Genomic DNA, 12,914 nt, shown 5'->3' with positions numbered 1-12,914 from the left:
TTGAAAGGCGTCGGTGAAGATGCTCTTAGTGGCTGATTTGGAGCCATTGGGCGAAGGTCGAACTAGCTAGTGCTAAAGACTAAAACCCACGTCGATGCGGCATGCCGTTCGTCCAGGTCCGGGTGCGTGACAGGCGACAAGGTCCGCAGACTGCAATTCCGATCGGGCAAATCCATTCTCCGGACCTGGCTGGGCATGGCGCGGCCGCAGCTGAGCGCTGGCGTCTCTGTTTTAGATTGTGTAGATCAAGCCAAGCGGTTTGCAGTCGATAGATGTGCCTTTTGAAAAACGCTGGGTTGAAGGATGCCCTTTACCTCGGGCTCCTTACGTGTTTATATAAGAGCTAAACTTGCTCAATAATTACAAAGATTACATGCTGATACGGCTGAGATATTCCTTGATCTCTAAGACAATCTATATAGGGTAAGTGATCACGAATATCTCTTGCCAAACTATCTATACAATAACGTTACACACTTACAGGTTGCTTAACATTTCCCCTCAATCATGGGCTATGCTCCGGTGTCCCCCCCTTGGCGAACGATGTTCAGGTGGTAAACGTGTGTTTGGTTCATGATCAGAAAATATGGATAATCCCATCCCAAAAGCTGAATATTTCTGAAAAAGGCTGGACCATATGATCCGTGAATTTCATGACTAATGTCACTAGCCGCCTGAAAATCAATGGTCGTCGACGCGACTCCGATACCTGCCACCGTCGTATGTGTGGCTACCCAGCTCAGCGGCGGCCACCATGTCACGGCGAGCGGTGGGCTTGCTTTTCCGCGTGGCTCCCCAGCTCGACATCGCCGGCCTCCAGGGCGCGGTAAGCGGCGGGCTTGATTTTCAACGTGGCTCCCTAGCTCGGCGGCGGCGGCCTCCATGGCGTGGCGAGGAACGAGCTTGCTACGTCTGCGCCACACCTAGTCGACAGAAACAGCCTCGCTAAATATGTGCGGGTAGTGACCTTGCTAGGCATGGGCAGGCGGCCGCCCGCTAGGTCCGGCCTCCACCACAAAGGGAAAATGACACGTTAATTACAAATTAACCGGTGTGTTAATGGCATATTTATCCTTTTCTATTAATCGTTAATTAAATATATTTTATCTCATCTCATCCCGTACATGTTTACCCATGAACCAAACACACATGCTAAGTCAACCCACGAAGGGGTATCAGCAGATCCTAGCCGTCTAAATAGAACAAAGTTCAGAGGGGGGGACACCGGAGCAATAGCCCTCAATCATAACTTATCTAAGTTAAGATTGTACTCCCTCCGTTCCATTCTATAGTGCCTATAGTTTTTTGGCACAGAAATTAGCACAAGAGTGTTCTTTACACAAGACACCCTAGATTAACGATTTGAGATCAGAGTAAAATGAGGAAAATCGGTAACTTCCTAAATTAACATAACAAATCCCACAAATCTCTCTGGTTGACTCTCCATATATATGCAGCTAGGTTATATTAAGGAAATAAAAACATTGCTTCCTAAATTTAAGGAATCGTTGGGGTCATTCATTAGGAATCTCAATTAATTGTTTCCTTTTTGTATGAATTTTTTCACGCATGTAGAGGGGGTAATTGAAAAAGAGCCAAGCTACAACCTTATATTCTGAAACAAATGCCAAAAATCAATAGGCACTATAGAAAGGAATAGAGGGAGTATTTGAAGGCTTCTAATTGCCGTATAGGAAGAGCCTTCGTAAATCCATTTTCCACTTGATCACCTGACAGAATAAAACCGAATGTCCAATAATTTCCTTGCTACTCGTTCTCGAATAAAATGAAAGTCCACTTCGATGTGTTTAGTCCTTGCATGAAAAACATAATTAGATTATAAGTAAGTGGCTCCAATGTTATCACACCATAGATGTGCTGCAAACGGATGAGGGATACCCAATTCATTCAACAATGTTTGAACCCACATAACTTCAGCTGTGGCATTGGCCAAGGATTTATATTCAGCTTCTATGCTCGACCTTGATACTGTGGCTTGTTTACGTGCACTCCAAGATATATAAGATTAGCACCAAAGAAGACTGCAAAACCACCTGTTGATCGACGATCATTTGGACAACCAGCACAGTCAGCATCAGAAAATGCACTCACAAGTGTGGAGGATGATTTGCGGATATGTAAACCAAGTCCCAATGTTCCTTTAAGATATCTCAATATCCTTTTAACCGTTGTCCAATGAAGTTCAGTAGGGGCATGTAAGAATTGAAAAACCTTATTAACAGAAAAGGCAATATCAGGACGTGTAAGAGTAAGGTACTGAAGTGCTCCCACAATGCTCCTATAGCGAGTAGCCTCATCCGAGCCAAGTAATTCCCCTCCATGGAAAGCTCTCAGAAGATGACAAGGGAGTAGGCGAGGCTTTGCATGTATGCATACCAACTCGCTGAAGAATGTCAGTAGTGTATTTGCCTTGAGACAAGTGAATACCATCAACAACTTTATTGACATCAATACCAAGAAAGAAATGAAGATCACCCAAATCTTTGAGAGCAAAATCAGATTGCAAGGCACGTAATAGAGCATTGGTAGCATGTGGAGAAGAACTAGCAACAATGATGTCATCAACATAAACCAACACAAAAATCACCACCTTCTGATGCCGAAAGAAAAATAGAGACGTGTCAGCTTTAGACGAAAAAAAAACAAGTGTATGCAACTTATCACTCGGCCTGGAGAACCATGCTCGCGGTGCATGTTTTAAACCATAAAGTGCCTTGTCAAGTTTGCATATATACCCAGGTTTAGTAGGATCCTCATACCCCGGGGGTTGTCTCATGTAGACATTCTCCTCCAGAACACCATGAAGAAACGCGTTATGTACATCAAGTTGTCGCAAACTCCAACCCTGAGAGACTGCAATAGACAACACAAGGCGAATAGTAGCAGCTTTTTTTTTGAAAGGAATACGGTAAGGGAAGCCCCTACAGTGATTTTGTTTTTAAATAATAAGAACCCAAATTCGTGTCCCTGGAGACTTGAACCTGGGTGGCTGGGTTGTACATCCACTTCCTAACCAAGTGAGATAGGCTCACTTCTTAATAGTAGCAGCTTTGACCACATGACTAAAGGTGTCCTCATAGTCGAGACCATATCGTTGCTTGAATCCTTTAGCAACAAGGCGAGCTTTGTAACGATCAATGGTACCATCTGCACGTCTCTTAATTTTATAAATCCATTTGCAATCAAAGATGTTAGAGCCATGATGAGCAGGACCAAGATGCCATGTCTGATTTTTAGCAAGTGCATTTATCTCATGATCCATAGCAAGTTTTCATTTATTATCACATAGTGCATCAGAAAGATTATCAGGTTCACCAGTCGTGCTTAAGCATCCATACATGATCATGTCAGGGCCAAGATCAATAGGCTTTACAATGCCCCGAGAGAGACGTGTCATTGGGCGAGAAACAGGTTGCGGAGCAGCAGATCCGGATGGTGAAGATGCAGCTGCAGAGGATCCAGAGGCAGCAGCGTCTGCTGCAGAAAATCCGGGCGCAGACGCGTCTGAGTCGACGCTGTCGCTCGTCCCGCTGGTGGCCGACAAGGGGCCAGATGGCATCCCTCTAGAGGAGCTGGGGCCGGGCAACGGGACGCGGGTGGGCCATCCTGCCTCCCGTGCGGTAGTGCGCGGCCTAGGTGGCGCGCGGGGAGAGGTCGGGTCGCCCGACCGGGAACCAGGAGCGACAGGCCCTGGCGTGGGGGCAGTCGAGGCAGATTTGGCGCGTGATCCAAGGTATCGGGCAGGGGAATCTGCCTGGGGATCGGCGCCCTGGCTAATGATTGGATGTTCTGAACCCTGCATAAAATCATAGCTGTTTGCACTCGAAAATTCATCAGAATTATCAGAAAATAAAGCAGATTCAGCCTGAATATTAACCATAGAGTGGTCATGTGCAACACTACTATCCCCGTGAGCAAGAGGAACAAGGTGTGGTGCGAGAAGGAGAATTTCCTTGCGGAGTTGAGCGCCGGCATTGGGATGAAGATGAGCAAAGGGAAAAAAAATTCATCAAAGGTAACATCGCGTGAAATATAAATACGCCCAGTGGAAATATCAAGGCATTTATAGCCTTTGTGGAGAGGACTATACCCAAGAAAAGCACATTGTTTGGAACGCAATTGCAACTTGCGTTGATTATATGACCGAAGATTTGGCCAACAAACGCATCCAAAAAGTAGAGAAAATTATAGTATGGTTTAGAGCGAAACAGAAGTTTCAAGAGGAGTTTCATTGTTGATGAATCTACTTGGAAGACGATTGATTAAGTATACATCAGTAGAAAAGGCCTCATCGCAAAATTTTAATGGCATACTGGCATGAGCAAGAAGTGAGAGGCCAACATCCATAATGTGTCGATGCTTTCTTTCGGCTGGACCATTTTGTTGGTGTGCATGTGGACAAGAAACACGATGAATGATGCCAATGCGTTGAAAAAACGAATGTAATTTTTGATATTCACCTCCCCAATCAGTTTGCATGGCAAGAATTTTGCGAGAAAATTGGCTCTCAACAAGTTGTTGGAAATCATGAAATTTCTGAAACACTTCAGATTTATGCTTAAGTAGATAAACCCACACAAATTTTCTATAATTATCAATAAACTCACATAATATTTCTTTCGTCCAACAGACTGGGGCAGCGCCCCACACATCCGAAAACACTATTTGCAAAGGAAATTGAGACCGACTCGATGATTTAGGATAGGGCAATTGATGACTCTTTGCCCTTTAACACGAATCACAAACAAACTCTTTATTGGACTCACGAGAAAACTCAAGTTTATTTTTATTTAAAACTTGTTGGACGATGACTACGGAGGGATGCCCCAGGCGATCATGCCACCTTGTCGAAGATGGCTTGACGGCACCAAAAGCTTGCTTCCGAATGGATGACCCACGAGGAATGGGGTAGAGGCCGCGATGGCATCTACCTTGCAGCAGAACTCTCTTCGTGGCCTGATCCTTAATAAGGAAAAAGTGAGGATGATATTCAACAAAAGCATCATTGTCGGAAGCAAGTTTAGAAACAGCAATTAGACTTTTGGTGGCTTGTGGAATATGAAGAACATTTTTTAGATGAAGCTCACATGTAGAAGTGTGAATTAATGCACTACCAATATGGTCAATATTCATACCTAAACCGCTTGCGGTGTGGACTTGGTCATGGCCATGATACTTGTCCCGAGTGGTGAGCTTCTCCAGTTCCCCGTGATGTGGTCCGTCGCGCCAGCGTAGGTGTACCAATTGGTATCAACACCATACGAGTTTTTCACCATGCTGGCGTTTTTCTCGTTCTCGTAGCCGGAGAAGGTGGTGTCGAAGCGCTTCCAGCAGTTCAGCGCCTCGTGTCCTGGCTTCTTGCAGAGTTGGCACGGGACTTGAGTCCTGTTACCGCGGTAGTCGCCTCCATGACGACCTTGAGAGCCACCGCGGTGGTTGTTGAAGCCGCTGTTGCGGCCATCGCGGTTGAAGTAGCCTGGACGACCGCTGTCACCACCACCACCACCACGGCCTCCACGTGACGCGGCGTTTGCAGAAGGCTGGAGGTGGGTTGCGTCCTCGTCCTGAAAAAGGCGAAGGCGCGTCTCGTACGTTAGCAGCTGAGAGTAGAGATCTCCCAGCGTCACCGGCTCCACACGTGCGGCCATTGCCGACACCAGCGAGTTGTACTCCATGTCGAGTCCTGCAAGGATGTAAGACACCATCTCATCTTCATCTAGTACCTTTCCCGCAGCAGCCATCTCGTCGCCAAGCTGCACCATCTTGGAGAAGTAGTCGGCGGCCGTGCGGTTGCCCTTCTTGGTGTTGGAGAGGGCGAAACGCAGCTGAAGAACTCGCGACCTCGACTAGGCCGCGAACATCGCCTCGATGGCTGCCCACATCGGGGCGGCGCTGATGTGAGAGGCTACCTGCCCCAGCACCTCTGGGGACAGGGAGTTGGAGAGGAAGCCAAGGACGGCCTGATCGCGCGCCATCCAGTTGGTGTAGTCCAGGTTGGGGACGCTCTGCTCCTTGCCGTCCTTGTCAGCAATGGTCATCTTCTTCGCCGGCTCTTTCTCAAATCCATCATGGAAACCCATCAGTTGGGCGCCTCGAATTGGAGGAAGAATCTGTGCCTTCAGCAGCAGGAAATTGTTCCTGGTCAACTTCTCTGCGATCCCATGTCCAAGCGCGGGACAGAGGGGAGAGAGGGATCTTGAGGAGGCAGCCATTGAAGATGATTAGGAGGAGTCGCTCTGATACCATGAAAAACGATGGGTTGAAGGATGCCCTTTACCTCGGGCTCCGTACGTGTTTATATAGGAGCTAAACTTGCTCAACAATTACAAAGATTACATGTTGATACGGCTGAGATATTCCTTGATCTCTAAGACAATCTATACAGGGTAAGTGATATATCTCTTGCAAACTATTTATACAAAACGTTACACACGTACAGGTTGTTTAACACCTTTTTCTTTGGCTCTTTTGGAGCATCTCTAGTCGCGTTTCCCAAATCGTCCCCCAAAGCGATTTGGGGCGCGCCGGACAAAAAAACATTCCCAGCCGCGTTCCCCAAAGTCGTTTTTTGTTCGGCGCGGCCTGATACGGTGTCCGGCGCCCCGAGCCCGTACCCGCCCCACAGGGGACGTTCCGGGGACGCCGGACACACCGAAAAGCGAGGCGGGGAGTGGCGGGGCCGACCCGTTAGCGGCACATTGAATTTTAATCTAACCGTCGCCTATATCGCGATGGAAGTTATTGGCGCGTAGCGACGGTACAGTTTCCGCAGAGGCGCAGCGAAGCGTCTCGTCGCGCCTAGCTCTGCGTGCCGGCGTTAATGAGCGCCACCGCTTCGAAGCCGGCTTCGTGCTCGTGTTCTCCTACTTTGGCTCCAGGGCATGATCGTCAAGGTGTTCGACGAGACGCGTTGCCGCCGGCACTACCACGGCGACCACGCCGACGAAGACGACGACTGATGAGTGTTGTTTCTTCGCGGCGAAAATATGCACGGAGGTTTCTGGTTGTTCTTCCTCGAAAGAACCAATAGGGGCACCGTCAACAGCTGGATTTTAAAGTTTGGGTGACTAGGTGTGCTCTCGAGTATTCTTTCTTGGCAGCGAACACACGAAACCTTCGATGTCCGGCCTAGTTAAGTTTAGTTATTTTGCAATATTTTATATTTGTGTCAACCATGGTTCAAACTATGTATTAGTTTATGGAAAACCATGTTTCAAACTATGTCTTCATGTAAACCAACGTTCCAATTATGTATTAGTTTGTAGAATGTTTCTGCTTTTTATTAAAATAAAAATACAAAAAAAATAAAAAAAAAGTATTTTAATGTTTGGGGGCGGTGTTTGGGGGACGCGGCTGGGAGCGACGTCCCTCAAACGCTCAATCCGGCGCCTGTTTGAGGACGGTTTGGGGGACGCGACCGGAGGAGATGCTCTTAGGTAGTACACATGGGCTGCACTTCTTCAAGCTAAACAGTTTTAAGTTTTTTTTCTCTGTACTACGTGCTGGCATAGCTAGCAGTTACTCAGCTCGGCTGCAGTATATGCCACGGCAACCGGGCATACCACGTAGGTCCGTCACTGAGTAGAAACGAACTTAACTATGGGATTGTCTTCATTTGCACCATATTTTCGGTGCCTTATTTGAAGTTGTGTTCATCTTTTTGCAGATAAGCCAATGTACCTCAGACGAGCTGATCCGATTGGACCATCCTGAGCTCCGCTTCACCTTTTCGCAAAACAAGACAGCGTTGTCATCAATTAACATGGTCAACGTTACAGATTATTATGTTGGTTTTCGTCTATTTAATGGTGATACAAATGCGCTTTACTATGAACCAAATCCTGAATTAGGAATTTTGGCACCACGGTCGGCTCAAAGAGTCCTCGTATCAAGGCCGATAGATCAAAAGGAACCAGAAGAAGATATGCAGTACAACGACAAGTTCTTTATGTGGAATGCCATTGTCTCTGAAGGTGTCAGAGCCAGCGACCTCGGTTGCTTCATTTGTAAGAAGAAGGAGCAGAGTAACGAGTTGCCCATAATTCTTAATAAGGTATATAAGTTCTCAAATTACAGTAGGCATTAGTAATCCTTTTCTTGCCCGTGTCTTTGACCTCCCCTACCACCTAAAAGTGAGATCTACTGCGTGATGAGGACTCCACAAACTTTTAAATACTTGCAACAGTTGAAATATTTTCTGATATGAGAATGAAAACTGGCTTTCTTCGGATAAGGAGATAAACCATCCAAGGTTGTTCTAGGTTGAAACCAGATTTGATAAGAAAAAAGGTCAACAGCTAACTTCGCCATCTCGTTTCTACTTCCTACTGGCTACATAAGAAGAAGTGGAAATAATTCCAAAAATATCAGCATAGCAAAATCCTAAATGTTATCATTCATTTTTTTGAAAATGAATTAATCATAAATGAGCATGCGGAAGTCCCCACTTTGATAATCGATGATAAATTTATCCTAGTTACAAATGAGCTGAAGATGTACTTTACACTGAAAGACGCCTTTTTCTTTTGTCTCAACTAATCTTCATCTGTATTCTTCTCTGTAGGTAACGTCATCTACCTCAGTTGAGCTGATCAAGCTTGAACCCCCTGAAGTTTGCTTCCCCTTCTTGCCGAGCAAACGTCTGTTATCTTCAGTCAAGATAGTCAACATTACAGATTATCACATTGGTTTCAATACAGCTGTGGAGGAAACAAATGTGGCATCGTACATCACAGAGCCAAAATGTGGAGTTCTGCGACCATGGTCAACACAAGAACTGGTGGTATCTGACTGAGCTTTTCGGACTTGCCGGGAGGAGAGCATGAGCGACAGCTCTGGCGACTGCGTGTCGCCCCCGGGCGCCTCGGCTCCGGCCGCCGCCCCGCCTCCGTTTAGTCTAGGATCCATCTCCACCAGCCTCCTCCTTCTCCCACGACCCCTGGAGCTGCCCCTGCTTCTGTCGGCACGGACACCGGACGCCGCTGTCGTCCTCTCGACGGCCGTGGCCATGGTGCCCGGAGTTTCTGACGCCGACGCCGCCCCTCCTGCAAACCACGACGCCCCGAACTCCCAAGGCCTGCCGGCGGGTGAGCGCGCTGGTGACGAGGTCCCGACCCTGTCCAGGAAAGACGGCGTGGCCTACCGGACCCCAGGTGCGGCCTTTCTCGACTCTATGCTCTCTATGTTCCACTCCATGGTGGCTACGGCCGTTGGTGGTGAAGCAGGTTTTAGCTCGTTTTGGATAACACCAGGCGACCTCTCTCCCCGCACAAACTCCTTCTCTATCTGTAATGCGTTGAACTACAACTTCACCTCCTTCCCCGATCGCTTCGCCGTCGCTCGGCACGGCAGCTTCATCTACTCGTCCAGGGCCGCCTCCCGCTCCGTTCGCGCCTTCATCCTGGCCCGTCGATGTGTCAAGCTTGGAGCGTCTACCTACCACCTACATCGCTCCGCGGGGGACGCGGCGGCGGCGGTCGCCAGGCTGCCGGCATGGCCGCCGTGCCGGGCTCTGGTGGTGTTCTCTCCGAGCGCCGTCGAAGACTTGCCGTTTTTGGGCGTGCAGAACCCCTGCATGGCCATGCAGGTGGACCAGCCCTCCCCTCTCCTGCGTGAGACGGTGGATGGCAACTTGGCGGGTCCCACAGAGCCCACGTTTGACCTTGTTCCCACAGAGCCCACGTTTGACCGTGTAGGTGCCGGTGTCGCTGACCTGCCTTTTTCTTTTTTTCGGACCCCGTCCCCTTCCCCATCCCCTCCTGCCGCTTCTGTCACCTTCCCTATCTCCTCCCCCAACCCTACCCCCGCCGCGAATCCTGCTGCCGCCTCGGCCGGCTCGCCCCGCTGCTCCACTGCGCGCATCCTTTTCCCCAGCGGTCCGCCGGCCGTGCCCTCCCACCTCCCTCTCTGCGGCGCCTCTTTTTCAACGCCCGCGGGCTGCTCCACGCCCGTGCCCCCGATTCCCGCTCTCGACCATGCCGGCGAGGATGTGGAGGCCGCGCAGGCACCTTTCGCCCGGGATCTCGCTGGCGCCCCCTCTCCGGCCCGGTCCACCAGCGGCGGCCGCTCCCCAGGACTCTCCTATAAGGAAGCCCTGCTGTCCTCCCCTCTCCCTCACCGTGCTCCTCCTCCGACCAGGTTTGTCTTCTCCAAAGTCAGTGGGCGCCCTCTCTGCTTTCGGTGCCTCTCGCCGGAGCACCCAGTCCGGGGAGTGCGAGACCCCGTCCGCTGCGGAGCGTGCGGGCGCGTCGGCCACCGGCAACCATGTGAGCTCCCTCCCCTCACATACTCCTGCTCTGCCCCCTCTCTTCTCTCCTGCGCTGACGCCCCCTGTGCCCCTGTCCCCAGGCTTCGCCTCTCCCGTTCGCGTTCGTCCTCGCCCACGTCCCCGCGCTCGACGCCGCGTCCGGCGCCGCGCTCGGCCGCTGCCATGACGGAGCACTGGATGGCGCCTTTCTTCCGCGACCTGGACAAGGTGCCGCGGCTTCCCCCCCGCCCGCCCACGCCGTTTCCCCGTGGCATGCTCCCCGTTGACTCGCCATCCACGGCTGCGTCCGCTCAGGCTGGCCCTGCCTCTGTTGGGGGCGCCGTGCACGCTCCGGCTAGCGCGGGGGGAGTCACCCCGCTCTTGGCGCGGCCGGCTTCGCCCTCTCCCCTCCGCGGTGTAGGCGCCGGTGTCGCTGAGGTGTTCATGCCTGCGCCGCCGCTTGCCGCGGCCAGTCGCCGGTTCGCGTATGCTCTGATCGAGCCTCCTGCTGCCTCCCCTGGCTTCGTGCTCCGCCGCGCCTTGGAGGATCGCGGGGGCAATCCGTGCGTCGCTCTTGCGGCGAGCGACTACGGGGCGCTCCTCGCTATCTTTGCCACGCCGGAAGCCAGGGAAGAGACGATGGCCCTGTTCCCCCTCTCCTTCGATGGCCACACCATCTGCTTGGAGCGCCCGGAGGAGGGGAGCAACCGGTTCACCTACAGCTTCTCCCTCCTCGTGCAGGTGTCGGCCACTGGGTTCCCTCTGGAGCACTGGAACGAGGCCGGCATCCGCGCTGCTTTCCTCCCGATCGGCAGCGTCTGCTGCATTGATCCCCTGTGCCTCGACGAGCTCGACTTCTCGGCTGTCCGCCTCGTCCTCAAGCTGGCCGACGGCGGCGAGGTGCCTCACACTCTCCTCATGAGGGACTGCCACGGTGGGAGCTCTGCGGAGGTGTCTCTGCGCTCTGTCCGGAGCTGGCCTTTCGACGACGTCCTCGCCACCATGCCATATGCCCACTTCGACAGCTTCGATGGCGACCACGACTCTCCTCCGGCGGGTGGCGCCGCCGGCCACGCGTCTCGCATGGACGACATCGACGTCGACTCTGTCATGGGCGTGCCTCCGCCTCTGCCCCCTCTCCTTGATGGCCGCGGCCAACCCAACGCCGCTCTCGCGCTCTGGCAGCGGATCGTCGCCCGGCGGCAGGCCGGCATGGCTCGCGCCGCCGCGATGGACGGCCTCGACGGGGTGCCACACCACCTTGGCTCCCCCAGCCCCCTCTTCTCCCCGCAGGCCACGCCCACTGAACTTTGGGACAGGGTCCTCTCGCGCCGCCTCGCCGAGCAGCTCCCGGAGGCGGGCCTCGATGCCGATCAGGTGAAACCTGCCTCCCCCCTCTCCCCCGTCTCCTCCCCTAGTCACGATCAACCTCTTAACCGCCCTGTCCTTCTTCTCCAGTGGTACGATACGCTCGCTCCGCCCGCCACCCCTCTTGTCGCCGTGGACACGGCTGGGTGCTCAAGCGGGGGAGCTGCCCCTGTTGGTGACCACGTCGAGCCGCCGCCCACGCTTCCCTTCTCCGCCGCCGAGGCTGGGCCAGAGGATCACGAGGACGCTGTCCGCAAGCAGCGCGTGCGCCGCAAGCGGGCGGTGGACTCCGCCTTCAAGGCCAGGCGAAGCTCCAGGCTGGCGGCGAAGGAGCCCGATAACTTCGTCAGCATGCTGTCCAAGGCCAAGACTGTCAAGGCTTCGCGCTTTGACTTCTCCGGCGGCTCCCCTCGCCTGCGTGCGGCGGCTACCGCCGCTGGGTTCGCGGACGACGGTGTGCCCAGGCCGATCCCCCTGCCGCGTCTCCAGGCGCTTGCTGCTGCGTGCGGCGTTGACCCGGACGCCATTGAGGCGGCTGGCGAGGTGCCCTCCGTGCTTGAATGATGCCACGGCATCGCCGCGGCCGGTGCCCTGCATGGCGTCCTCCCACTGTGGAGGGCTTGGGTGCCACCTGCACGCCGCTCCCATCTTGCTCCGCAAGATACCCTAGTCCCTGCTGCTACGCTTGCTCCGCGAGAGCCTCGCCCCTTTTTTTCATTTGTTTGATGTTCCTGGACGCTGTCCTTGTAATCTCCTCTAAAAGTGGAATGCAGCTTTTTTTTGTCTCTCTTGGTGCGTTTCATGTGTCCCTATGAATGCTACCGTTAGGTTCATTTCAGAGACGTGGAATGTTCGAGGTTTAGGAGACGATGACAAGTGTTGCAGTGTGTACTCTGATCTTCTGGCTGCTAAACCGGACCTGCTTGCCATCCAAGAGACCAAATTGGCTTCCCTGTCTCCCTCTAAAGCGGCTACCTTCCTCCCTCCTCGTATTCGCTCTTTCCGCTCGGTTGACGCTGTCGGTTCCTCCGGGGGCATTCTCTCGGCCTGGGATCATAACCTTTTCTCCCTAAGTAACGAGCTCTCCTCCCGCCACATCCTCTCGCTAGATCTTGTCATGAATGACGACGCGTCGACCCTCCGTTTCACGAATGTGTATGCTCCTTGTGATAGGGCCGCCAAAGTCCTCTTCTTAGAGACGCTCGCCACTCATGAACCCGATAATAACATCCCCTGGATCATTGCTGGGGACTTTAATCTCACTCGCGACCCCGGGGAC

The 12,914-nt window shown here is 52.5% G+C and overlaps 1 non-coding gene across 1 annotated transcript; it reads right to left on the bottom strand.

The window, feature by feature from the left end:
• Window positions 1–5,605: 5,605 nt before the first annotated feature.
• LOC124668796 lies at window positions 5,606–5,744 on the bottom strand. The gene has a single exon (XR_006991877.1). It is a non-coding gene; the product is annotated as a small nucleolar RNA Z247 (small nucleolar RNA).
• Between the last annotated feature and the right edge of the window lie 7,170 nt (window positions 5,745–12,914).

The sequence above is a fragment of the Lolium rigidum genome, chromosome 6, assembly GCF_022539505.1.
Source record: "Lolium rigidum isolate FL_2022 chromosome 6, APGP_CSIRO_Lrig_0.1, whole genome shotgun sequence".
Taxonomy (NCBI): domain Eukaryota; kingdom Viridiplantae; phylum Streptophyta; class Magnoliopsida; order Poales; family Poaceae; genus Lolium; species Lolium rigidum.
This window is presented reverse-complemented; position numbering and strand designations above follow the sequence as displayed.